Raw genomic sequence first — 27,779 nt, 5'->3', positions numbered from 1 at the left:
TTTGCACATTTGCTCAGGGAGTTACACAACTGCACTTTAATGTTTTATTTATCATAGTTAATTAATGTAACAGCAGAATTTAGGAGAACAGGGATTGGTATCATTTGCTTTTGAAAGATGATACAAGCATGCTTTTAAAAGATGATACATCCCCCATGCTAGTTACTTGCTGGGGGAAGAATCAATGAAAAGTAATTTTCCTTCCAGTAGACACAGTCCTTTTCTTGCATGCAGTGAGTAAAATGTTTTAGGAAGGAAAATATTCCAATGGTGAGCTGTAAAAACTTCAGAGATTAGCCCCTGCTCCAATCCAGCAATGCCATGGGCACATTGTTAGATCTGCCTGTACGGGTGCCATGGTGTGAGGCTAGTCCTGCATAAAATGATGAGGTGCAAACATGCTGACATGTTGCAAGCCCTGTAAATAGCGCAGCTAAGAAGATACACAGTGAGTCTTAAAATTCCCAATGGGTAGAATCTGTTAATTGTATGTTGGCCTGTTAGATAGAATAAGATAAAAAGTGTAGCAGCTTGGGTTGTACAGCCTTGGCCAGGCTCCATCTGAGAGGGATTTCTTTAGCAGATAACCTAATCTGAGTTTTGGTGGATGTCATCAGCACACTTGATCTTTTCAAAGACAGTAGATGCATAAAAATGTTAGGAGTCTTGGGGAATTGATAAAAAGCATTCAGCTGACCAAGACTCATTCCATTTTACTAAGGCATAACTTCACAGCGTGCAATTAGTATCATGCCTGACCGTGACACCACGTCTTAGCAACCATTGAAGGCCCGTAGTTCAAGATCCTACACACAACCATATGAGGTCATCATAAAATACATCTGGTTTCCATAAGGATCTCAATATTTAGTAAGCTCTTTACACTGTGTACTGAAGCATATGTATGATATAATAAAATCTGGAAACTGCTAGAGTGGAAAAATCATAAGGCAAAACTGATACACTGTACACTAAAAAAAAAAAAAGTACATTACCTAATAAAAACATATACTTCACATAAAAAGTAGCAGAACATACTGAATTACTTATATAGGTGCCACATATTTGGTGTATTGTATTCTGCGAGCTACTGTGTACCCAATTATGAAATGTCTGCCAAATCATTCAATATACAAGTAACACAGAGGCAAATAAATATGCAACATAGCTGGCTTACTTTATTGTTTAACAAAGCTTGTATGTAGTGGAGTGATAGCATTTAATGGTCAGTTGTCATTCTACCTCTACCTCCTTTTTCTCTTCCAGTGAAAGATATTGCAGGATACTTGACAACCTTTCAGAGTCTTGCTGTTTTTCACCTCAGAGTATTGGTAATACTTTAAGAATTAAAAATTGCCATAAATAAGAACAAATTGGAGGTAATTATTTGTTACTGTTGCACAAAGAGCTCACCAGGACATTTCCTTCATAACTGAAATAAATTTATAGATTTCAGAGTGCCCAAGAAAAGACAAAGCCTTTTGCTTCATTCTATAAACAGAGCCAAGCAGATGAAACTAAAGAAATAATAATACCGGAAAGTCAGCAGTTTTAAAAATAACCAAGATAATTAGACAACTAAACTAAGTTACAAAGAGGACTGGTGGTTAGATTGTGTGTCCAAATTAGATCCTACTAAATTGCCTCCTGATGAGTAGCTAGGGTCAATAACTACTTCTGGACATCTCGGTCAAACATTTTGTGGGCAAATCAGAAAACGCTAGGACAAAACTGTAATTGTCCATGACTCAACTAACATAATGAGAAGTGACTGAGGGGAATACATTTTACTGATGTTGAAACAGTGTCCTGAATTGTTTTGGAAAGAGAGTAAAACAATTTTTCTAAGTTATTTAATAGCATCTTCTGCATCAGCACCGTAATGACAGCAATTGCAGGGAAGGAAAAAAAAAAAAAAAAAAGAAAAGGAACTTCCTTGAAAAATAAGCACTCATTGAAAACCTATCATGGCGTCAACTCATGGAGACCTAGTTCATAACAAAGAAAAAAAATTTAAATTAAATGTGTATGTTCAGATACCATATAATAGGACTGTATGGTTCCTGCCTCATTTTTATTTATTTCTCCCATATTAAATCACCTAACTGTATAATGATTTTTAGATATGTAAGATTTATCTCTTTTCTCAATAAACAAAGACTTTATATAATGGTGCTTTCACATACAAAAGAGCTACTTCTCTTTTTATTCAATAAAATAATGACTTTTTTGCATAAATTAGAAGTAGGATTATTGTCATTCAAACATAATGGGGTGGCTAAGAGGGCTAAGAGCTATTTGAACATTTTATCTTGGTTTGATATGCTTTCATTGTTGACTAATACAATGTGTTGGTTGCTTTTTTTGTTTGTGTTGTTTTTTTTATGTATGGTGGGAAAAGTAGTTTTCAGAGACAGAAGCAGGATGAACACTGTATTTCAGAGCCTTTTGTTAGAGATCAACACATATGTTTGGGCAACCAGTGAAGGTGCAGAATACCTGGGATGGGCTGAAATCAGAATGACAGACCATGGATGGCATGGGTAAGCTGAATGAAACAGGGCATTTTGGTGAAAGCTGGTAAAGCTCAAGATGTAATGATTGTATTTAAATATGTCATATCGTGCAGAATACAATATAGAGAGTTCAGGGAAATGTTATTAATATTTCAGTGCACATCTTTTTATATGAAATATACATTTTGTGTATGCAAAGTACATTTTCAGGAGCTGACTGAATTCTGAGGCTGAGATATAAGTATCTCAGCACTGAGCCTGAATATTTCATTACATCATAAATATCATATGTTTCAGTATATAATGGAAGACAGATAACTAAATATTTGATTTTATGCCAGCCATAATGAACCCTCATATAAAGAAGTGTTTTCATCATCATGACCCAATTACAAGTGTGCTGAAAAATCTGACAATAATTTCAGGATCCAGTAAAACATGTGGCTATATTACTGCTGGATGTTATAGCAATGTGGCAATAGTTCTATTACAATGAATGCCCAGCTATTATTATCATCAAAAATGCCCTGCTGTTTCCAAAGTAACAGACAGTGGTTCTCTGAAAGCTTTCCAGGTTGAGATTTACTTAGCATGTCTAGATCTCCTTCCACCTCAGATTACTGAACTGGATATTCTGAGCACTGCTAGCTTCCAAATTGATTCATTTCCTCTCTTTACATGAGAAAAAAATATTTTATCTTCTGCTAGCAATCAGCTTTGTAAATCACCAAATATCTTGAGACACCATGGTGTTCATGGGCTATTGCTCATTCCTACTCAAAACATAGCTAGCTTTGTATTTATGGCACTCCAGGAAATGAAGTCTTTGTAAGTCCAAGTAGTTTGGGACCATTAAGTTCACATGGCTACTCATGTTTTGTTAATGTGTAGAGGTATTTATGTCCAGGGCATTAGTCTGGCTATAGTAGAAATAATGACAATGGTTTAGATTTGTTTGGTTTATTTACCCTGTCTGATACAGTAATTTCATCAGTGCAGTATTAAGTGAATCAATCCTCTCCTAGTTCTTTGGTTACAGTGCAGGGTTAGACAAGTGAAACTACTATTTCATGCATTTTATCTGTGGTATAGCCTGTTTGGTGTTTGCTACAAGGCTCAGGACAATGGTACTGTAGGAGAAGTGAGAGACAAAATACTTCTACCTAAATCATTGGGGAACACCTAATGATGCTCTGATGATGCAAAAACTTAGAGTCACAACCATGTCCTTGAGTGCATTGGGCACAACATTGCTAGCTGGTCAAGGGAAGGGATTGTCTCACTCTAATTTGTGCTGAGGTGGCCTCACCTCAAGTACTGCATATAGTTTTGGGTACGACAGTATAGGAAGGGCATAAAACTGTTGGAGGGTGTCCAAAGGAGAGCTACAAAGATGGTGAAGGGTCTAGAGAGAAAGATGTATGTAGATGTGAAAGGTCTGGAGGAGCAGCTGAAGTCCCTTCGTTTGTTCAGCCTAGAGAAAAGGAGACTGAGGGGAGACCTCATGACAGCCTCCAGATTCCTCCCAAGTTGGGGTGGAGGGGCAGGTGTGTAACCCTTCTCTCTGGTGACAATGACAGGACCTGAGGGGACAGCATGGAGCTGCAATAGGGGAGGTTAAGGTTGGATATTAGGAAAAGGTTCTTCACTGAGAGGGTGGATGGGCACTGGAACAGGCTGCCCAGGGCAGCACTTATGGCACCAAGCCTGCCAAAGTTCAAGAGACATTTGGACAACACTCTCAGAAATATGGTGTGATTTTTGTGTGGTCCTGTGTGGAGCCAGGATTTGGACTCAGTGGTCCTTGTGGGTCCCTTTGAAATCAGTATGATTCTATGATTCTGATTCTATGGTCTTTCTTCAGTAACTTGGGCCAAAGAGATACTGTTCTTGTTATGTCCTTATGTCCCACTTGAAAGCCAGCTGAGCTTCAGTATTTGTAGTATCCATGCTTGTCTCTCTGGTTCCCTTTCTCCCTTTTCTCCCCCTTTTCTGCTTCTTTATTCCTTCCTTCCTCCTTGATGGCACACATCTTCCCCTGATTGCTGTGATCATAGTTTTGTTAAACTCATTTCTTTTCTGTCCCCTTACAGCTCCAAAATGAGGAATAACACCCTGATTTGGCAAGGCACTAGAACAACCCTAACACTTCAGAGGAAGAGCTCCCATTTTGCAGACTGATACATGCTTCGGCACAGGCCTTGCTAAAGTATGTCCCATGGGAAAGTCCTATCCAGCAGTTGGAAAATCCTACACTGGAGTTTAATTTCTCAGTTGGTTGGGAAGAGTTGCAAGTTCTTTCTGAAATCTGATATTAGGCAAAAATGTTGAACTGTTAGATCATACGAAATGGGTACAGCTAAGAGCAAAAAGCAGCTAAACCACTAAATTCCTGAACGTGTGCTTCATGCAAGTCCAGAGGATGCCTGGATAGGACAAATTCTCATCTCAATAGCACAAGGTTATTACAAACCCGGGCTCATACATTAAGCTGCATTTATTGTCTTTTAAACTAGAAGTGGCGTATTAAAAGAGCTTCTGTGGGTCAGGATTTCCTCTTGTGCATTAGTTTCCACATCTGTAAGGGCCAAAGATGTGCTTAAATCCGAGAGGAGTTTTCAGCATCCTTCCTGAATGAGAGAAGCTTTCCTGAATAGGCAGGCACAGGCAGAGAAATTAATGTCTGCATACCTACTTGTTGTGAGTCTGATTTGATGAGTGTTAATGGAGTGCAGTTACACTTCCTTCACGTAAGTGCAAAGCAAAATTGTTTGTGGTATGCTTTTAGAGGCATGAAGTTCAATCCTCTGTCAGGAAAGTTAGTAAATTTAGTAGAAGTTTTTTCTGGAGAAAAGACTACAGTATGAGTCCATGTCTGCCAAAGTTACACTACAGGTGATATCATGCTCTGTGCACACTTCAGCAAGGTCATATTTCATCTGTGCTGCCTCACCGTCCTCCATGAAGCTTTTAAATGGGTAAACTTAGAGATAGGCTTAGGTAGATCCAAGTATTTTTTTCTAGCTTCATTAATTGGTACTTTAGAGCTGAAAAACATGAGCCAGTAAATAGAACATGACATAAAACACAAGAAAACCATAGCAAAAGAACTTGTGCAAAGTTCTTCGATGGAACAGAGTGCACCCTCAGCAAGTCTGCTGATGACACAAAGCTGTGAGGAGTGGCTGATACCCTAGAGAGCTGTGCTGCCATTCAGAGGGACCTTGGCAGGCTGGAGCGCTGGGCCGAGAGGAACCTCTTGAAGTTCAACAAGGGGAAGTGCAGGGTCCTGCACCTAGGGAGGAATAACCCCAAGCACCATTACAGTTTGGGGGCTGACCTGCTGGAGTGCAGCTCTGCAGAGAGGGACCTGGGAGTCCTGGTGGACAGCAGGCTGACCACGAGTCAGCAATGTGCCCGTGTGGCCAAGAAGGCCAACGGTATCCTGGGCTGCATTTGGAAGTGTTGCCAGCAGGTCAAGGGAGGTGATCCTCCTCCTCTACTCAGCCCTGGTGAGGCCACACCTGGAGTACTGTCTCCAGTTCTGGGCTTCCCAGTACCAGAGGGATATGAACTACTGGAGTGAGTCCAGAGGAGGGCTACGAAGATGATGAGAGGACTGGAACACCTGTCGTATGAGGACAGGCTGAGAGAACTGGGCCTGTTTAGCCTGGAAAAGAGAAGACTGAGGGGAGACCTCATCAATGTGTATAAATACCTGAGGGGAGCGTATTGAGAGGGTGGAGCCAGTCTCTTTTCAGTTGTGCCCAGCGACAGGACGAGAGGCAACGGGCACAATCTGAAGCACAGGAGGTTCCGGCTGAATATGAGGGGGCATTTCTTTACTGTGAGGGCGACAGAGCACTGGAACAGGTTGCCCACAGAGGCTGTGGAGTCTCCTTCTCTGGAGATATTCAAAACCTGCCTGGATGCCATCCTACACAATGTGCTCTAGGTGATCCTGCTGGACAGGGGGTTGGACTAGATGATCTTCAGAGGTCCCTTCCAACCTCGGCCATTCTGTGATTCTGTGATACAAGAAGGATAAAGAATAATTGAAACATTGGTCCAAAAAGGAAAAAGAGGCCACAGCAAATACAGTCCTGACTGAAGGGGACAGAAATATATTATGAGGAGACACAAGCACTTGTCTCATCTGCTACTGCACATGGGGATGAAGGAAGGCAAAAGACTCTATGTCAGCTGCCAGTAATCCCACACTTAGAGAGAGGTAATAAGCAGTATTGGCTGTACCTTATGTCTTATTTAACAAAAAAAAAAAAAAAGTAAAAAATAAAAAATAAATGAGGGGACACTGCAGCCAAATAACTTTTAAAAATTATTTGTGTTCTGTACACAAAGGTTTGAAAGCAGAGCCATGTCCCTTGACTGGAATTAGCAGAACATAACTTTGTGTTAAATGGTCTTGCTTGAACTAGACTCGCTGTTACTTTGGTCTTTCAGTACAAAGCTACATATGCTGATTACAAAACTCACTGTAGATCCCAACAATGTGTTTTCATGTAGACAATTAAAATACTAAGCAGAAATTTGTGGTCTTGTAATTTTCCCGTGGAAGCCGCTGCTAAAGGAAATGTAACCAGACACTAGTTCAACATCATGGCTAACCAGACTATTTAACCTTTCTCTGTGAATAGATCCACAAACCCTAGTCTGGTCTGGCCCTTCACTTCTTTACAGAAAGGGAGAAAGATAGACCCTGCTACCTGGGACATAGGTTGAAATTGTCACAAAGAAGGATGAGCATAAGCTTCTGTCTCATCTACATTTGGGCAGTTGACTATGGCTTTAAAAGATGAGGGCAGGTTAAAAATAAATACATAACTTTTTTTTTTAAAAAAAAAAAAAAGGAAGACAGAGCTAGCAGAGGCTTAGCACGATTTCCCAATGTACTTTATATTTATTTATGTCTGAGTATGAATACACAAGGCTAACTTCAGTTCCTGTTTTTTGCCCTAATCTACATAGACCATCATTTATTCCCCGCCCTGCCCTGCCCTGCCCCCTCCACTCCCTCCTCTTTTTTAACAGATGGAAATATCATTTTCCACAGCTAATTTTTTCCAGGTGGAATGTCTCCAGACTACAGAAGTGAATTTCTCACAATCATCTGTGGACAGAATTAAAACCAGAACTTTAAATGACTTGGAATTTACTGTCAGAAAATTCCATTTAGGTGAGTAGCAGGCAATAGCAAACCTGCAATGGAGTGCCTTTGGGTTTTCATTTTTCATTTCTGTTTTTGTTAGAAAGCTCAGTGAGAAACTGTAGAAACAGTGGCCTTACTCCAGCCTTACCTCTTTTGTGTATGAAGTTAAGCAGTGATTATAGCACAGGGAAGAGGCTACAGACCCCAAAGTTCAGCTATCTATTGAAAATCATTTTCAAACTTCAATCATGTTCAGTAGCAAAGTTGCTTAGGCGCAGCCTCGCAATTCGTTCTGCCAGCTACAGACACCTGCAGAGTCACCAGAAGATTACTGCTAATGCAAATAATCCATCCCATGGCATGGAGTACATCACAGAGATTTAGTTACCACTGTCGGTGGGGAAACTAGAGATCTGCGGCCAGAAATGTCACACAGATGGGCCTGTTTGAAAATCCGCTGCATCCTGGGCTTTCAAACCTTAAAAACAGATGAAGTGATTCCAGCGTGACCCCTGCTGTGATATAATGGATCCTGTCTGTGCATGCAGTGTTTGTCATGATTTACCGCTTGCAATTCCTGGCTTGTGTAACAGACGGCAATTCTGAAAATGAATTACTATTGATTAGACATCCTGCACTATTGAGTTCAAGGCAATTTTATGAATTTATTTATTTGAATAAAAGCTTTTAATGACCCCACTAATTCTAAATGGCCCTAGCAAAACAGTAATTCTTCCTTCTTTTCCTCCTGTTTGCGGATGGCAGATACATACTTCTTGGCCCTATTGACACCAGTTCAGGCTTGTCATCGCCCGTACATATGCAGTGCTTCCTGTTCAAAAATTAAAAAACGGGTGTCGGGAGGGGCCGGAGAGGCGGGGACGGGTGGCACGACAGCGTGCAGGGGGAGCTCTTGCTTTTCTCTGCATCCCAGCGGCAGCGGCGGCAGGTGGAAGGGAGCCAGGGGCCCATGGAGCCAGCTCTCCCTCGGCGGAGCGCAGCAGCAGTGGGCTGCAAACACGGCACTGCCGGCCATACAGCCGGGCAGGAACCGCAGCCTGGCCCCTGGATTACCCCGACCTCCCTGCTGCCAAAACCAACATTCTGCGGAGAGAGGAAAGCACGAGGCGCTGCTCGGCCAGAGATGGCACGGTGCGGGAATGAGCGAGGGGCCTAACAGGCAGCCTGAGGTTTGGGGCGGCCTGCGTTTTAAAGTTTAAATATTGCCAGTGTCTCGCTAGGCATATCTGTTTACTGTGAAATAAACAATGAGGCAAGATGTAACCTGGCGCTGAGCCGCGCTCTGACGGAAACTCATGACAAAATGCTCGTTGGAGTCAAGCTCTCCCTGCTCTCCTTAAAAGCCTAGGAGAATTCTGCGGAGGTGTTTCCAGTGCATGTATATTAATGGTATTTCAACAGGAATTTTCACTGAATACCCTAATGCGTGAGAATAGTGTGCACATCTGAAAAATCAACAGCCCACTTCCCCCCTTCAGAGGAAATGGATTAAGCAGCATTTTCTGTAGTACAATGGACTTGAATGAAGGAATAACATGGCTTTTGATATATGATAGTTGTAGGAGAGTGACACAAAAATAGGCCAAAGAAAGTCCTCAAAGGTGCCTATATAGAACATTTTCAAGGCCTGGAAATAGCTTGTATACAGAACATCCTCTTTTCATTCAGCCAAAAAAAAAAAAAAAAGTGCTTACACTGCATAAAGGACAAGGGGTAGGAATTATGAGTTGCTTCCTGCAATTATTTCCAACCATAATCAATGCAGTGCTAAGGTACCAGGGTATCGGTTCTGCAAATATCCTTTGACTGTGCTAGATATGGCATAATAAAATTTTAAAAGAGAAAGAGAGAGTGAGAAAGGAAAAAAAGAAGGGGGCAGGGGGAAGGGAAGAAGGAGCTCAAGAGGGACTGCTCTATTACAAGCAGAAAAACAGGTTCCCAAAAGATGGATCTGGGTTCAGGCAGGCACTTAAAGCCTTTCAACAAGCTCTGCAGGGAATTAAATTCTCTACCTTACTGTAAAAACATGTAGCAATAAAATGGGCTGTTTATGACACAGGCTTATCTATGGTTTTAATTGTAATTTGTCAGAAACATGTACCTCCATGAATGGATGCTGAATTTAAGTGCTTTGAGTGAAAAAAAGCAAGCAAGAGAGTACAACATTCAGTCTTCCAACAATCTATGAAAATGTAGGCATTTTCACTTAATTATTAGGTGACTATTCCATATCCTAGAGACAGATTGTTTCCACAAGAATTGGAGTAAATTTTGACTGTAAGAATGGCCTTGCATATGGGCTTCTGCAATGGCACCCTTAATTCCTGAATAAGCATAAACAAGGCAAGAGACAAACCAGTGGCTGCTCTGGTACCATAACAAGCTGTTTTTCTCTTTGTGATGGTGGGTGCTGTCACCACCACAAGGTGATGGTCCAGTCCCTCCTGCTTCCTTCCCCTAATGCCCCTTCCCATTCCCTCCCTTTTTCCCAGCATTCAGAGTTTGGCATTCAAATCAAAGGTTTGCTTTGAAGATATAACCTAAAATGGGAAGTTGATAATTATTTTCCTCCCAGTGCTTTAGTGATGATGAATTGCTGATCATGAAAGGAAATAACTTTTTTTTTTTTTTTTTCATTTACATGCAAGCAGTAAAAGTCAAGGCTCCACACTGCAAATATGTGGAAATTCATCCACTGACTGTGTGTGCTACAGCAAATCCTATGGAGATAAGGAGCTAAAGCAGCAGGGGTGCAGCAACATAAGCTCCAAAGCTAAACATGCAATTTAATAGACAGCAAACTTAACAAAGGGCACAGGGATATTTAACAGGGATGTGAAATATTCCAACTACTAAGAAATAGTAAATTGCTGTGATGGCCAGAGGTTTAGTGCTGCATTTTGAAATATGGAATAGGTCCATATTGAAATATGGAATGTATATGTCGAAAGAAATAGATATTTGTCCAAGAATTGGTTTAACTTTTATATATATATACATATATATATATATATATATGAAGCAATAATACATATATTAAAGCACAGGGATGTTCTGAGGGATGGAGATTGCTGCTGTTGTTTCAAACAGAATTAAGAAAAAGAATACTGGGGGAGATGTGTGTGTGTGTTTGTAATTGGTGCTGAATGTGCAAGGTAATCATCCTGTTCTTCATAAATGATGGTGTTTAACCATAAGCAAATTAGACCATGTCAATCTTTTAGAAGGCAATTAAAGCAATAGATTTTCCATGGCCTGCTTTCCCACTCATGGGGACTGATTCAACTCACATATATCTCTCTTGGGCACAAGCATATCTCTTGTTTTCAGCACAGCTAAAGATGACTTACCACTGTCAGTGGTAACTGGGTCAAGCCTGCAATACAGGGCAGAAATGTTCTTCAAAAGGAAAACAAACAAAAAAAATCAGTTCTAAACAGTTGCCAGTCCTTATTAAATCAATAGTTCCAGTAAAGAACTGATTCTGTAAGATTCCTAACACCTAATGATGGAGAGACAGGAAGGTATTTAGGTTTGTTGAGTGTTTGCAGTAATAGCAGTTGATTGGCCTTTTTTTCCCTGGATCTTCAGTTAGACAAATTAAGAGACTGCACCTACATTGCAAACTGGCCATTTTCTTTCCTTTTCTGCAGTTCATTTGTATCCAATCAGGCTGCATCAGGATTCATTGCATTTAATGGGAAATGCACTCTTCTGGATCAGATACCTGTTTTCAATTTGGAGAGTATCTGATTCCAATGGCAGAGGTGACAGGAATAAAGAGGAGAGGAGAAGCAAGTGCCTATAGTATAGATTTCTGCAATGCTAACAGATCTGCCAGTTTCTGAATCATTAGGATCTTCCAGGACTCTCCAGGTTAGAATTTAGTTACATTTTGCAAATTATGATAGTGAAAGAAGAAATGAAAAATTAACTATGTCCTTTTTTTTTTTTTTAATTATCTATTTTCCTTCTCTAAGAATAATGGGTTTTCCACATAAAAGTGCCCTTGCCACAGTGTCTCCCCAGAGTCACAGCCTTCTAAGGAGCCCATTACTTCACAATGACGGTCTACAGAAGCATTCCTGACATACAGCTTATGTCAGCATCAGGCTCACTGCTGGTTAGAGTGGGATCAAGTTCAGGCTCATTATCACCTACTGAATCCTTCAAGCACCAGCTTGAGTGTTCGACTGGGGGAACAATGGACAAGTTTGTCATGTGGACTTCTTTTAATTAAAAAAGTGCTGCCTCTGAAAACATTTCTTTTTTCAAAATCATGTCATCAAGACAGCACATTTTCCGTACAAAGCTTTGATGGAATTCATATTAGGAAGAACACCTGCACAGATTTATCTGTGGCAGAAATGCTGGCATTCTATTTTCCTAACAAGCAGAAAGAAAGTATTATATCACAGCATTAATACTGCAGACCTTTGCTTCAGTTCAGACAAAAGCAGTCTGCCTAGCTTTATTTGACCTGTTTGAATTGTGGAATAAGTTAGACCTATGCGTGTTACCATTTTTGACTTGGTTACAGGCATTTGGAAAACATCAGTTCCTATATAGAAGTAAAACAGTAAGGAAAATTTAGGGTCACCTTTGTTACCCATGTATCTCGGCATTGCACACATCTGCCATGTTTACCTTGAAGGGCTGTCAGAATTCACATTTCAAGAAGAGAACCAGGAGGGCAGGAAGGAAAATATTATCTTGGATGTGAAAGAATAAGCCTAGACATCCAAGAGAGACTCCTTGTCAGCCTCTAATAAAATTTTGAATCCTTCCCCAGTTTGCAGTACACCCTGAGAAAATACTTCATCAGACTTGGATGACCGTGGCATTTAATCAAGCTGAATGCTAGACAAAACCAAGGGGACAGTTCTACTTTGCCAAAAGAGATCATGCATATTCAAAGGACTTTCCAAATGGTGTAAACCTTCTTCTTCCCACCGACAAGGGGGGCTACCAACAAGCAGCCCACCCAGTTGCCGAGGCGATCGGCTCCGGGGCAGACGCGCTCTGCAGCGGAGCGGAGGATCGAGACAGGCAGCGCTTTTTTTTCGGCATCGAGGCCACTCGAAGCAGCCGAGGGAACCGCCAGGGCCCGGCAGCCTTCGCGAGGGAGGCGGACAAGGCGTAGGAGGAGCCAGCAGCGCCCCCTACCCGGCCGTTCAAAAGCAGCCCCTAGGGAGCGCGGGCGACCGGGAGCGCGGGCGACCGGGCCACGACGCGTTAGAAAAGCGGGGCGCGGCAGTTAGCGCGGCAGTGCGCGCAGGCAGGGCGAGCAGGCAGGGCCCCTCACGGCTCTTTTGCAGCGGTCTTTCCTTTTGGTACTTGTAACCTGCCTGCGAGGAACCTGGCCATGGTATCAACCAGGCAGAAAACCGTGGCTTCTGCATCTCTTGCGGCTTCCCCAGCAACAGTCACTGATGTGGCCACTCAGACGGAGGGCTCGGGGAAACACGCAGCCATCCAGGTCTTGGGCTGCAGGATGTGCCCGAGTCTTCTGCTGGTATCCGATAGCAGCAGCGAGGGGTATGCCTGTGGGAGGTGTGCCCAGATTGAAGAGCTGCTCAGGCAGGTACTGGAGATTCGGGAGGAGGTGAGCAGGCTCAGGAGCATCAGGGAGCCAGAGAGGGAAATTGACTGGTGGAGGTGTACTCTATCCTATCTGAGACAGACTCACGAGCCTGTCATAGCACAAATGTCTCCTGCTACGCAGAAGACAAAAGTTCACTCATCCCGCCAGGCAGTAGGAGACCTAGGCCAAGGGGGGGAATGGAGGCAGGTTCCTGTTCGGGGTGGTAGGCAAGCCCTGTCCCTGCCCACCTCACCTTCCCATCTTCCCTTATATAACAGGTATGAGGGTCTAGAACACGACAGTCAGAACAACGAAGTAGACGAAAGCCCGTCCCAGTTGGAGAGGATGCCTAAGGCAAGGCAACCTATCACCCACATTGCTACATCAACTGTCAAAAAAGAAATAAGGGTTATTGTCATGGAGGACTCCCTTTTGAAAGGGACAGAGGGCCCAATATGCTGACCGGACCCAACCCACAGGGAAGTCTGTTGCCTCCCTGGGGCTCGAGTGAGAGACTTAGCTAAGAAAGTCAAGCACCTGGTACGGCCCACCGACTATTACCCGCTACTGGTCTTTAAGGCTGGTAATGACGAGATAGCAATGAGAAGTCCAAGAGCGATCAAAAGGGACTTTAGGGCTTTGGGGCAACTACTTAAAGGATCAGGGGCAAAGGTTGTGTTTACCTCTGTCCTTCCGATAGGGGGATCGATGCTGACAAACAGACTCATCACATTAACACGTGGCTTCAGGACTGGTGCAACTGGCAGAATTTCGGGTTTTTCAATCACAGGAAGGTCTACGCGACACTGGGCCTGCTGGCACCAGATGGGATGCGCCTCTCTCAGAGAGGGGTGAGGATTTTTGCTCAGGAATTGGCAGGGCTGATAGATAGGGCTTTAAACTAGAGTTGAAGGGGGAAGGGGATAAAACCAGGCACGCTGTTGATGAGCTAAGGGATGGTGCACTAGAATCAGAGGGACTGTGTGCTAGTGAGGCCTTTCGGTCGGCTACACAAGGTGCTGCGTGTAGGGCGGCGCATTTGAAGTGCTTCTACACAAACACACACAGTATGAGGAATAAAATGGATGAGCTAGAAGTCTTGGCCCAGTCCCACAGCTACGACATCATCGGCGTAAGTGAAACCTGTTGGGATGAGTCCTGTGGCTGGTGTGTTGCAATAGATGGTTACAGGCTCTTCAAGAGGAACAGGCAGGGTAGGCAAGGTGGCGGGGTGGCGATGTATGTGAAGCATGGGCTGGACTGTGTGGAATTTCAAGTTGGCGATGGCAGAGTTGAGAGCCTCTGGGTAAGGATTAAGGGATGAACAAATAAAGGGGATGTCGTCGTGGGAGTCTATTACAGACCACCCGGCCAGGATGACAACGCCGATGAATTATTCTTTGCAGAGCTAAGAGATGCCTCGAGATCAACTCCCCTTGTCCTAATGAGGGATTTCAACTTGCCAGACGTCAACTGAGATCACCACACGGCTGACACGAGCAAGTCCAGGAGATTCATAAAGCACCTAGATGATAACTTCTTGGAGCAGGTGCTAAGAGACCCAACTAGGAAAGGTGCCCTCCTAGATCTGTTGCTGGAGAACAGAGAGGGTCTTGTGGGAGACGTGGCAATTGGCGGCCGTCTCGGTCATAGTGACCATGAAGTGGTTGAGTTTAGACTTTATGGTGACAGAAGGAAAACTGTCACCAAAACTTCAGCCCTGGGTATGGGGAAAGCAGACTTCAGGCTGCTCAGGGAACTAGTCAGCAAGGTCCCCTGGGAAGCTGCTTTTGAAGGCATAGGCGTCCATCAGTGCTGGTCAATCTTTAAGCAGTGCCTCCTAAAAGCACAAGATCAGGCGATTCCAAAATATTGGAAGTCAGGCAAGCGGGGCAGAAGGCTGGCCTGGCTGACCAGGGATCTTCTACAGGAGCTTAGGCGAAAAAGAAAGTGTACGGCTGCTGGAAGGAGGGTCAGGAGACGAGGAAGGAATACAGGGATGCTGTTCCTGTTTGTAGGGAGAAAATTCGTGTGGCCACAGCCCAACTAGAGTTGAAGCTGGCCATGTCTGTGAGAGACAATAAAAAAGTTTTTTTTTAGATATGTGATCAGAAAAAGGAGAACCAAAGAAAACGGAGGTCTGCTGCTAGATGGGGAGGGTCTCCTCACAGACAATGACATAGGCAAAGCAGAGACGTTTAATGCCTTCTTCGCCTCTGTCTTCAACACTGATGATGGGCTTCAGGACCCAGGGTACCCTGAGCTGGAGGACCATGATGGTGGGAATGACAAACTCCCAACCGACCCTGAACGTGTGCGGGAATTGCTGCTCCACCTGGATCCATACAAGCCATGGGTCCAGATGGGCTCCCTCTCAGGGTGCTTAAAGAGCTGGCTGACGTCATCGCGGGACTTCTCTCCATTATTTTTCAACGATCTTGGGAATCTGGAGAGGTCCCATTGGACTGGAAGCTGGCAAATGTTGTCCCAGTTTTCAAGAAGGGTAAGAAAGAAGACCCTAGCAATTACAGGCCTGTCAGTCTCACGTCAGTGCCTGGTAAAATTATGGAGAAGATGATCCTTGAAGTTATTGAAGCGCACCTTGGGGACAATGCAGCCATTGGTCCCAGCCAACATGGGTTCATGAGGGGTAGGTCCTGCCTAACAAATTTGATTTCCTTTTATGATAAGATCACTCATCTAGTCGATCAAGGGAAACCAGCTGATGTGATCTTTTTGGACTTTTGACATGGTTTCCCATAGGATCCTACTGGACAAAATGTCCAGCATAGAGCTAAACAAAAACATCATACGATGGGTGAGCAATTGGCTGACGGGCAGGGCTCAAAGGGTTGTGGTAAATGGGGCCACATCTGTCTGGTGGATGGTCACTAGTGGGGTCCCTCAAGGCTCCATTTTAGGACCAGTCCTCTTCAATGTTTTTGTAAATGATTTGGATGTAGGACTAGAAGGTGTTCTGAGCAAATTTGCTGACGACACCAAACTTGGAGGAGTTGTGGACTCAGATGAGGATGGAAAGGCCTTGCAGAGAGATCTGGACTGATTGGAGAGCTGGGCAATCACCAACCACATGAAGTTTAACAAAAGCAAGTGCCGGGTCCTGCACCTGGGACGGGTCAACCCTGGCTATACGTACAGACTGGGCAACGAGATGCTGGAGAGCAGCCCCGCAGAGAGGGATCTGGGGGTTGTGGTTTACAGCAAGTTGAATATGAGCCAGCAGTGTGCCCTGGCAGCCAGGAGGGCCAACCGTATCCTGGGATGCATCAAGCACAGCATCGCTAGTCGGTCGAGGGAAGTGATTGTCCCTCTCTACTCTGCGCTGGTGCGGCCTCACCTCGAGTACTGTGTGCAGTTCTGGGAACCACAGTACGAAAAGGACATTAAACCGTTGGAGAGTGTCCAGAGGAGGAGGAGGGTGACGAAGATGGTGAAGGGCCTAGAGGGGAAGACATATGAGGAGTGGCTGAGGTCACTGGGCCTGTTCAGCCTGGAGAAGAGGAGGCTGAGGGGGGACCTCATCGCAGTCTACAACTTCCTCGCGAGGGGGAGTGGAGAGGCAGGTGACCTATTCTCCATTATCACCAGTGACAAGACCCGTGGGAACAGTGTTAAGCTGAGGCACGGGAAGTTTAGGCTGGACATCGGGAAGAGGTTCTTCACCGAGAGGGTGGTCGCACACTGGAACAGGCTCCCCAGTGAAGTAGTCACTGCACCAAGCCTGTCTGAATTTAAGAAGAGATTGGACTGTGCACTTAGTCACATGGTCTAAACTTTTGCCCAGACCTGTGCGGTGCCAGGAGTTGGACTTGATGATCCTTATGGGTCCCTTCCAACTCGGGATACTCTATGATTCTATATTCCCTGAATCCAGTACTTTAGTTCGTCTCATCAGGAGATGAGGAAGTAACAGACACTCTCAAAGCGCTGCAACCTGAACCCTGAGAAGTGGCCTCTGCCCTTCCTCAGCCTGTGAAAGAAAATGCTCAACAGCTGGTGCCACTCCTGACTGCAGCTGCCAATGTGATATGTGAACAGAGGGCCCTCCTCTCTCTGGCCATCTGTTAGTTCAGTGATGAGGAAATCTACCTTGTAGACCTCATTTCTGGCCAGCTGGCACCCAGTCTTGTAGCTCAGTATTTACAAAGAAGATAGCAAAAGCCAGCTTCAGGGCTGCTTAAGCTGGCTTCATAGAAGTGGTCCTGTCAAGACAGAGATGGATGGACAATTTAAAAATAAAGTTGTATTTAATTAGAAATCACCCTTTAACTAAACCTGAGATGTCCTATGAAAGGAAACCAAGTTTGACCAAACTTTGGTTGAATGGTCAGTGGGCTTGTAAGGAACTACACATGGTGGTTTGCCCAAGAGTCTGGATTCTCAGCCCTACCTAAATATGTTTTCTGGACTTTGTCACCTAAAAACCAGAGGAGCCACCTGGGTCCAGTGGATCCTGGATTCCCTGGTGAGCCTGTAAATCCTACAAGGCTATGGCTGCTGCTGAGGTTCATTCACCTGCAGACATTCTGCCATCAAGTCTTCCAGCGAGTGTTTGGCAGGAGCCCTGGGGCGCACCTCCCCATCAGGCCCAACCTGTGCCCAGTGCAGTGGCAGACACCCTGTGTTCTTCCTCGGTGACGGCAGTGCCTCTGCTCCTGACACATGGAAAGTGACCAGCATGCTTGTCAGCTTTTCCACTGCTCTGCAGACACCAGTTCCTGTCAGTAATATTTTCTTTCATCTCAGCTTGACTGGGAGAGCCTGCCATCTGGCAGGTGGTGACCTACCCTCAGTCATTTATGTCTTCCTTGTTTCTTGGCTGGGCAGCAGCAATGTGATACACCTTGGAAACAAGAACCAGCAGCAAACACTACAGCGTATCTCCTTAGCAGCACAGGTGACCTCAAGCATATCAGGCCTTCACCTCAGCTCTCTGCCCTGGCTGCTTTGGTGATTTTAAATCCAACCCAAGGTCTCGGCCGGATGGTCCCTAACACAGGCCCTCAGTAGTCTGCTGGCATCTCGGTGCTGAAGGCAGTGGGCAATGACTTATCTTCTTTCTCCAAGGAGCTGTCTCCAGTGGGGAGGAAGCTTGCCTCTGGGATACTGTGAGGCCAGGCAGAGGCTGGAGCCAGTGTGGCTGGGAGGAGAGCAAACCTGGCCTTTGCCCAGGGAGGCAGGTTTCTATCGGCAGCAAACCGACCGTGGCCACGCTGCCTGTTCCCCCCGTACCAGACCCATGGGAAATGAGTTAATGCCAGAGGGGTGAGGCCAAAACCAGCAGTGGTTGTTCTCTCCTTGCCCTCGCCTGGCAGCGGCAGGGCAAGCCATGCCAGCCCTCTGTGGCCTGCCTTGGTCAGCTTCCCATCTCTGCTTCTCTTGCCTTCCCTTCCCGTAGCAGGAGCAGCCTGGCTCTGACGCCACTTCCCCAGCAGAGCAAAATTAGATGTTACATGTACTCTGTGAAGGCTTGAGTCAGCCCTGCCTGGAACAAACCCACTGGGAAACCACAGGCCTTCACTAACCTCATGGCCACAGCAGGCAGTGCAGGATGTGCTTTCACCTTTGCCTGTCTCCTCTAACACAAATACCTGGCAAAATGTGTGTTTTCAAAAATCATACGAAAACAACAGTCCTTCTCTGGAGGGAAAGTGAGGATACAAACAGCCAGTGACAAATGTGAGCTGTGTTGCTAGGTGCTTTTCTGGATGGCACTGGCGAACGGGGGGTGGGGGGATTGTCATGGTACAAAAACCTATGTAAAAGAGAAGGATTAATCACTTCACCGGAAAGTGCATAGGGAAAGTAGGAAGTAAACAGTTACAGTCTCAAAAACGTCCAGTTCAGCAGCATTTGTGAGCTGACATAGCTGAGAGAAGTGGAGAAGAAGGGCTTTTTTGTTAAGACACAGGGATCAGAGGCTAAGGAGATCTTGATCTGAAGCACAGCTCCAGCGGGCCTTCCTGATTCTGCCTCAAGTTTCATACATTTCCTTAGGCAAAACATTTAATCTCTCTGTACTTGAATTCCTCATTTGTAAAACGAGGGTAATACTTCCTTCCTCTGTCTTGTGTAATTAGTCAACCAGAGCCACAGCCATAAAAGAACTTAGCTACCTAAAGTGAAATTTAAGTGACTGAATTAAAATATGGATCCTCAGCTTGCTCTCTCAGCTGCTGCCTAGAGCAAGAGACATCTGGATTCTGTATGTATACATTCTGTATACATGAAGAAGTCCCATACACCTCTACGTTATCACCTAATATTAAACCTTTGAGGCACTTTAGTTCCTTTGCAGATTCAGCCTTCACCTCTTCTGGGGGTATCATGTGGGGATCTATCATAGTGACCCTTTAGAAGTTATCAGTTAGGAGACAGAAATATTTGTCTTCCAGGAAACCACAGGTGAGTTGCAAACTTTTTAAAGAGCAGGCAGTTTGTCTGATAAGAAGAGATGTCAAAGTGAGAAGGTTTAGTGGAATTTAGTGATGAATGAAGGGTGCTTTATAACAGGGGCTGTGTGATCCCTTTGAAAGACTTTGAAAGATCAGGAGCATACTTATCCTGTTTGACAGCATCACCCCCAATGTGTCATTAAAGATATCGATGATTATATAGCTGTAACTCAAGTGTTGTGCTTAAATAGCTAACTTCAGGAAGACACGTCAGATCATTAACACAAACAAGTTAAATTATCTATTTTATATCTAGTTTTGCAACCTGCACATAGGAGTCAAGGCAAATATCTGAGGTTCCTTGCTTAAAAGAAGACTTACTATGTCTAATAATCAAAGCAGAGCTGCTCACCAAGAGCATAAAAACTTAACAGCATTTGCAAGAAAATTATGTCACATTCAAATCAATGTTGATAATTTGGGTGGCATTTATAAAAGGTAAAGCCATCCATATTAACACAGTCTATTGTCAGTGATGAGGATTATGAGATTTTGAATGCCCCATACAGAAAGACATTTGCCAAAGCAGAGTTTTGTTAGAATTTATTTACTTTTGTGACTTTTTTTTTTTTTTCATGTGGACTTAAATAGCAACATATCAATGCCTTTTTTTATGCAAAAAATCAGGACAATTCAGGCATCTACTGGTGTTATTCACATGCTTTTTCTTGTAATGTTCACAATATCAGCACTGTCCATGTGCATGAATGCAGGGGTGAACTTTTTTAAACTAGCAGAAGAAAAAACAAAAGCAACAAAACATTTTCTATGAAGTGAGTGAACTTTGTTAAATTAGCAGAAGAAAAAACAACAACAAAAAAAAACAAAAACATTTTATATGAAGTAAGATAGGAAAAGTCTATAAAAACACAATTCTCAACAAGTCTTCAAGTTCTGATGACAATATACCTTAGCAAATTAAGATAATTACCTAATAATGCTACTACATAAAGGACAACTACTTTTGAAAAATTATGGGATGGGAGAAGGTACAAAAATCTTTAGTGGAAAGCTAAACATAACATTTACCTTTTAAAAAATCAAAGATCTTTCCAAATACTTTGCAGCTGTTAAAAAAAAAAAAAGAAAAAAAAAAGGAAGGGAAGGGAAGGAAAACAGAAAAATCAGTTTTACTAGAGAAACTTTATTGCTTTCTTTGGATAGATATGAATTTGTTTTAGTGCTCTATAATGCGTTTCCTGAAATATTTTTTTAAAACATAATTGAGATATTCTTAAGCAGAAAAATGCAGTGTATATCAAAAATTATAAAAGACAATAGGTAAAGAATAATGACAAATAATTAAGCAGTGAATTGTTAATATCCTGCACAACACTGCTGGATGTAGAGAAAGCCCCTATCCATGAAAAATATTTGGTACGATTGCAAGTTACAAATCTGAAGGAGAATTAAAGACAGAAAAAATAGTATGCATTATGATCCTTTAGAAACCTGAAAATAGAAAAGAAAATTAGACTGAATTATGAAATATGTCATCTAATGAACAGTAGAAAATATAATTCCAAAAAGCAGTAGAAGGGCTGGGGCATGGTGCTAATGGCAGAGACTCGCTGGTGAGCATGAGCACTGAAATTACTAGTCCATTTCACATTCAAGCTGACGTGATAAACAAAAAACACCCCCAACAGTCAATGTGTTGCAGAGGCAGGGGAAATACTGTATGCATCAAGGTTGTGTAAGAACTATCATCTGGAATATTGCATCACTGCAGCAGATATACTGTGTACAGGAAAGGTGCCCACAGGGGATCAATGTAATTCAGGAAGGGCCATAAGCTTAAAAAAAGTCACCATAAAACTCAGTCTGTCTAAATAATGACAAAGACAGGATATTGTAACATTCTATTAACATATGGGAAATAGAGATTAATTTTTAGTGTAACTAATAGTCATTTAGCATGGCATAATACATATAAGTCTGGGTAAATGAAATGCAATTAGGAATAAAATTTTAAGAGGAATTACAAGAAAAAAACTTCTTGACAGTGAAATATATTTGACTGTGGAGTAGTCTCCCTAGGGAAATAATGAAAGCACTGTCACTTGGGACTTTTAAAATTACACTGAATAAAAGAAAAGCCCACAACAGAGTATCTAGAAGAGAGAGCAGTCCTGGAATTGGCCTCAGGGAGTCAAATTGAATGACTTAATTGGTCTTCTGAATCTCTAATTTCTGTAGGACAGACCATGCCCTATGTGTTTTCTACACAAGAGAAAAGCAAGCTCAGGCAGTCAGTCTGTGCTTGGGATATTTAGTTTCCAGCTGTTGATGCTGAGGTGGGAAGAGGGCTGAGCTCCCCAGCCAGGCCCCAGTTGCTCCATTCTCCTGTGCACCCCCTCATCCTCTCCCTCACTTTCCCTGTCACATCCTCATAGCTTGCTGAGCAGCAGCAGTGTGGCCCAGATTAATTTATTTCAGCATGTTGCAGTCTCTCATCTAGGGGCACTGGTGTCAGGAAAAAATGTCTTTCCAAGAGCTACTTCTGCTCCATGTTCTTAAATTTAAAGAATTATCCTGTATACAAACATTTTATATGGAAAAATAATAAGTGGTCATCAGTCTTGGGTTCTATCTTCCCATCTAATTGATCAGATGCTCCTTCTTTTTGTCTGAGCTCAACAGCTGATTTTCTTTTTGCTGTCTCTTGGTGTGACATTTCGTATTCTTTGATCATCCAGAGAAAAGTTCATCTCATGTTTCACATTTCTACATTCCATTTTTTTTTCTCAACAGAAACAGCAAAACCAAAAAAGGAAATAAGGAGAACAGTCACTTAAGCCAATACAGCTGTAACCGTGGAAAAGTTTTCGTAGTGTAAAACCAGTAACCTCAATTCTCTTGTATAACATGACAGTTTTCTATGATGTACCAGCACGATAGGGGAAATGTGATTAGAGACTTAATGTGGAAGAAAAGAAAGTGCGACTGGAGCACAAAATACTCGTGATACTATGTGCATATATAAGGCTTTGTTAAATTCAGTCAATCTTAATGTAGTCATAAAATCAAGCAGTCTTAAGCTGTGCAGAATTTGTACTAGGGCCATAGACAGGGAAGTGGGATGACAGCCAGATGCAACTTTTGTCTCAGTTCATTTTGTATGCAACTGTGATTCACCAACCTAATAACGGATAGCAAATTTTAAGCATGTGAACATCCCTATCAAAACCATTCTGCCTCAGCAAGTGTTTAATTAGTCTTCATTTACGGAAGTGAGACCAGCAGATCACCATAATCTGGCCATGATGAAAAGTGATAACAGTTCTTGTAAATGAGAAAGGATGTCCACTACTCAGATGAATGTGTTTGTTTTTGTTGTTGTTTTTGTTTTGTTTTTCTTTCTGACTGGGGGCCATCGGATGAAACCAGCTATCAGATGCACAGTGACTGTGACTCTGTGCTGTCTGCCTGAGCTCTCCTGTTTCACACAACAGGAGCTGACCCTTCTAACCAGTCTCTCCAACTGGAAGTCACATTCTTGTCCTGTTCAGTGTTCTTCCTGCCCTTTTTGGTATCTCTTTTAGGTTTCTTTTTGCTCAGCTCTTTCAGGTCTTATTTTGAGTCATCCCAGGTCCTTTTACGGAATGTAATGCTGAAGTGCTTAACACCTATCAGGAGCAAGGTGCTGAGGTGCTGCAGGACTAACTGTTAAGCTCTTAGATCTAAACTTGGGGATCTACTACCAATAAGGGCATGGACCGATTTGCCTCAGCCTGCCCCTGGTTTGGAAATGCCTCTGATTTTGTGCATCTCATATCAGGCATTTATCTGTTATATACCAGTGATTGGTTATCTTGGTGGAACAGGCTCTGCTGGTGTTGTCTAACAGTGGTTGAAGTCAATGGGTGTCCTTTCCTCAGTTTCAATGGTGTTCTGCTGAAGTCCCATGTTGTCAAACCTACTATAAATTCTGGAATTGATGCTTGCAGTCAGGACACCCGCTTCAAAATTATCTTTATTTATTTCAAATATGTTTTTCATGTTTGTTTGTTTGTTTGTTTTTTTAATATTCAGTTTACTTTTTTCTCTTTCTGACCCTTCTCTGAAGTCCTTGAACTTACTGCTGAGCTATGGATAGTAATGTTACCCAGCTTTTAATAATAATAATAATAATAATAATGTTATATTTTATTTTAAGATGTATAATCCTGTGAAAAGGAGGCAATTACTGCTCACCCTATTTTAAGGGGGGGGGGGGGGGGGAAGTGTGGTACTCACACCTTGGAATGACTGAGCTGGGAAGAGAGAAGAAGGCCCTGGCATTTATATTGTATTGCCAGTGACTTCAGTGAGCATATTCATGTGCTTAGAGCTACATAAAAGCTTTACCATTTCCCTTGATCTGAAGCAATCTCCCTTCCTCCTTCAGTCTCTCCTAAAGTCCAGACCAGAAATGCTCCCCCCAGATCATTTGCTGAAGCTAGACTGAAAAAAAATAATAAAGGCATAAATGAGCACTTGAAAGATTCTGTGGAGTATTAGCAGAGCCTTTATGGACTATGATAATGGCTTCTCCAGTTCGGGGTGGAGAGAGGCCCACATGCAAAGAAGAGTCTTGGGCTTCGTGTTTCATTAAAGAAAGGTTTCAGCCTTTTTCCTTACAAAAAACAGCTTTGAAAATGGAAAACAACACAAACTGATCATTATGGTTGAAAGCACCATCATTAAAAAATCTCTCTTCATTCACAGGCTCCTGACAGCTGGTCGCTGGTTCCTGAATAAACACAGCCAGCGCCACGTTGATTTTGGGGAAGACACATTTATTTAGCCTCCGGGGCCACTGTAGGCCCCCCAGGCTACCTACCAGCTGGCCACCTCCAAGAGAAGCAGCCCCTGGCCCCCTCCGTCAGTATAACCTCTACCCGGGGACAATACCCCATTGAGGGGTTTAGGATGCCGTGAATACCCACCAGCCAGCTTTGTCCCTTTCCGCTTCTCTGCCCCACTCTCCCCTCTCTGCCCTCTCCCAACCTCTCCCTTTTCTCTAACAGAATATTTCCCAGCCTGAGAGTCTTTTGCCACAGTGGGTCCTCTTGTCCTACCATCACGCCTCATTGAGCCTGCTGTCCTCGGAGCAGCCTTGCCTCATAAAATCTGAGCAGGGAGATGTTGAACTTTATTTAGTGCAACACAAAATAATACCAGCAACTTCCCAGCCACACAAGCAATAGCGGCACCCCAACACTTAATAGGCTTAAAACCAGAAAGGAGGCCCATCTCCTGTAACCCACCTGTTTCTAGGTTAGATTTCTGGACACCTACGTTTCCTTTCAGTGTGTCATTGGCTTGTATCCAAAGCAATTTTTGATTCTTCCATCAGCTGTGTAACCCTCTATATTCCCTGCTGGGCCAGACTGCGTGTCACTGTTATTCCAAGGATTCTGCAGATGCTCCAATTGACAACAAAGTAAATATTGCAAACACTTCACAGAGAAAAAGTGAAATGGAAAGACAAAGAGGAGAGGGAGTGAAACTGGAAAGAAAATCAGCATTGGACTGATTACATATTGCTTGCTAATAAGCACAGAGGCTGGAAGTCAGGAAGGGGAGGGAGAGAGGGAGGAAAACAGGGAAAATAAGAAGCGGGAGGGAAACCAGTCCTACAGGCAACACCAAATGGAGCTCATAAGCAAACATCTGCTTTGAGATGTCTAAAGAGAGAGCAAGGCTTTGTGTAGTTTGAAAAAAAAGAGGCTGTCTTATGTATTTAATGTTTTAGACACACTGCGTCTATGAAAAGTTACTGAGCATTTATTCCTTTATTGAAATAGAACTCAAGACAGAAGTTCAAACTGCTGAAGTTTTACTTCTATTAAAAAAAAAAAAAAGTGACAAAGGCTTCAGTTTCTCTATAGTTTGTTTGTTTGTTTGTTTGTTTTTTAAAAAAGTATTCACAATCATTCAGGAGTAAAAGCATATTTCCCAGGGTGTAAAATATATTTCCTGGAAATATCTATGTAGCAAGAGTCACTATGTTGTGGGTTTGCTGCTATTGTGAAACAACTGTCAAGGTGAAATATCAATGACATTAATATGACACCATTAGCATGCAGAATAAAAACAGAGAGGCAGGTTTATACTGTAAGGTTACAACAATTCATACCTTACATTAAAGGACTGTGGAATATTGCAAGTTGGAAATGCAGAAATCCTACACTGGGTGCTACAAGCTGCTGTGCAAATTCTGCTCTCATGTTGCTTTTGTGCCTTATAAAATTACTCTCTTAAATGATTCCTCTTTTCTTTTTTTTTTTTTTCTTTTTAATCTTTTTTCTTCCATAATAACTGTATAGACATTGGTGATTTAGAGTTGTTCTGGTTAGTATTCATATTACAAAATTAAATCAGACTTCCTCACAGCACATTCTTCATTTTAAAAGTTCCGTCCCATTTAAAATTTCTTTAGATATGAGATGAACTGTGATTAAAATGAAATATTGCATTATTTATCTGGCATTTTATAATAGCAGGAGCATGATAGCTGTTCTCAGTGTCACCCCAAATTTCTTTCATTGTAGCAGGCTCTGAGCAAACCCGTAGTACTTTGCAATCTTTGGCCTGGGTGGAAGGATGGAAGAAAGGAGACAGAGCCCAAAAGAAGTGGAAGACTATGCCCAAAGGCAGAAGATTATACCCAGTGACCAGCCATGCTGAGATGAGAATCCGGAGATGAAGTCTTGGGTTCTTGAAACAGAGAAAATCGTGCTGATGGCATCAGTGAAGCTTGTTTTGGGGCTGCTACTTCCTATGCCCAAGTCAGCTAATATCTGATCCATGCAAGTGCATTCCTTACTTATTATCTACATTTCTTATAGCTTGGGAAGAACACTTTCAGTCTTTCTACTGGTTCTCTACATTTTGTTATTTTCCCAGTTCTCTTTTGCCAGTAGGTTGGGAGGATAACACTGTATGGAACTGTTTGTATTTAAAAATAAATGCACACTTCTGTTGGAAAAAATAAACTGTGGAGAAATACTTTGATTGTTTTTAGATTCTGCAGAAACGTCCTGAAAAAATTCAACTTGCAGGCTAAGTCTGACTCAATAAAACCTGTTTAGTGTAAAACTCTAGTTTGAAAATAGAGCCGCAATTAAATTTAAACAATCACTTCTAAAAATAAATGTTGGCTATTGGATTGAATTTGTTGCTAAATTTATGCATGACAGTTCTGAGCAATAGTCTTAGGGATTACCCCAACATTTCCCAGTAAGGAAGGGAAAAATCACTTGTGATAATGTTAAGTTGTATTTTCCTGTATTTTCCTCCTCAGTGTTTTTTACCTCTCAGGACTTGCTCACACTGCAGTTTCATGTAAGTAACTCTAACTGCTGGCATGTAGAATTGTCGTGTAACTTGTATTTTCAAGTAAGTAATGTATACACAGACAAGTCCTCTCATTCTGCCCACAGGCAATGGGCAGTTTTCCCCTGCAAAATGAGGCCAATATGTTACAATGTATAATGAGGATGGGATTTCTAGTTACCTGTCTACAGATAACTAGAAAGATGTATGTTTTCTCTCCTAACCTCTTCTGTGATGAGTTTCCCAGTTTTTGTGGAAATCACTAAGGAACTTAAACTCCTTCCCGAGTCTGTGTTGAGTCCTCCATATCCATTGTTACTTACAAACAAGCAAGGAAGGGTAGGAGGTTTGAGAGGGCCTGCTGAAACCAACTACAGACCACTGGCTGAGCTGACTTAGCACACAAATACCTTAAAAAAACTTAGGCGCTCTTTCCATAGTGGAGAGGTTTCCCTCTGAAAATGCAGGGTTTTTTTAACTGCTGAAAGTTTTCATGGCTTTGAATCATTCACAGCTGCTTTTTCCCTGATCCCAAAGCATCACTCGTGTGAAGCACTGCTGATTTTCACCAGCTTTGCATTGCTGACACCCATCCCGCTGCCTCATGGGGAAAACAGACTTCTGCAGGCATACAACTGCGACTCATCAGCTTCCACGAGCCCAGTTTCTTTCCACATTGGATTTCATCC

At 42.8% G+C, this 27,779-nt stretch overlaps 1 long non-coding RNA gene across 1 annotated transcript in view; it reads left to right on the top strand.

Moving 5' to 3' along the window:
* Positions 1-27,185, top strand: part of LOC310895694 — a 59,508-nt gene extending 32,323 nt beyond the window's left edge. Inside the window, exons 2-3 of the long non-coding RNA XR_014580871.1 lie at positions 4,610-4,725; positions 26,307-27,185. This is a non-coding gene — a long non-coding RNA (uncharacterized lncRNA). The remainder of the gene's footprint in view (positions 1-4,609; positions 4,726-26,306) is intronic.
* Positions 27,186-27,779: the final 594 nt, after the last annotated feature.

Source organism: Anser anser, assembly GCF_964211835.1.
Source record: "Anser anser genome assembly, chromosome: 2".
Taxonomy (NCBI): domain Eukaryota; kingdom Metazoa; phylum Chordata; class Aves; order Anseriformes; family Anatidae; genus Anser; species Anser anser.
The sequence above is the reverse complement of the archived record's forward strand: the minus strand, read 5'-3'. Positions and strand labels throughout refer to the sequence as shown.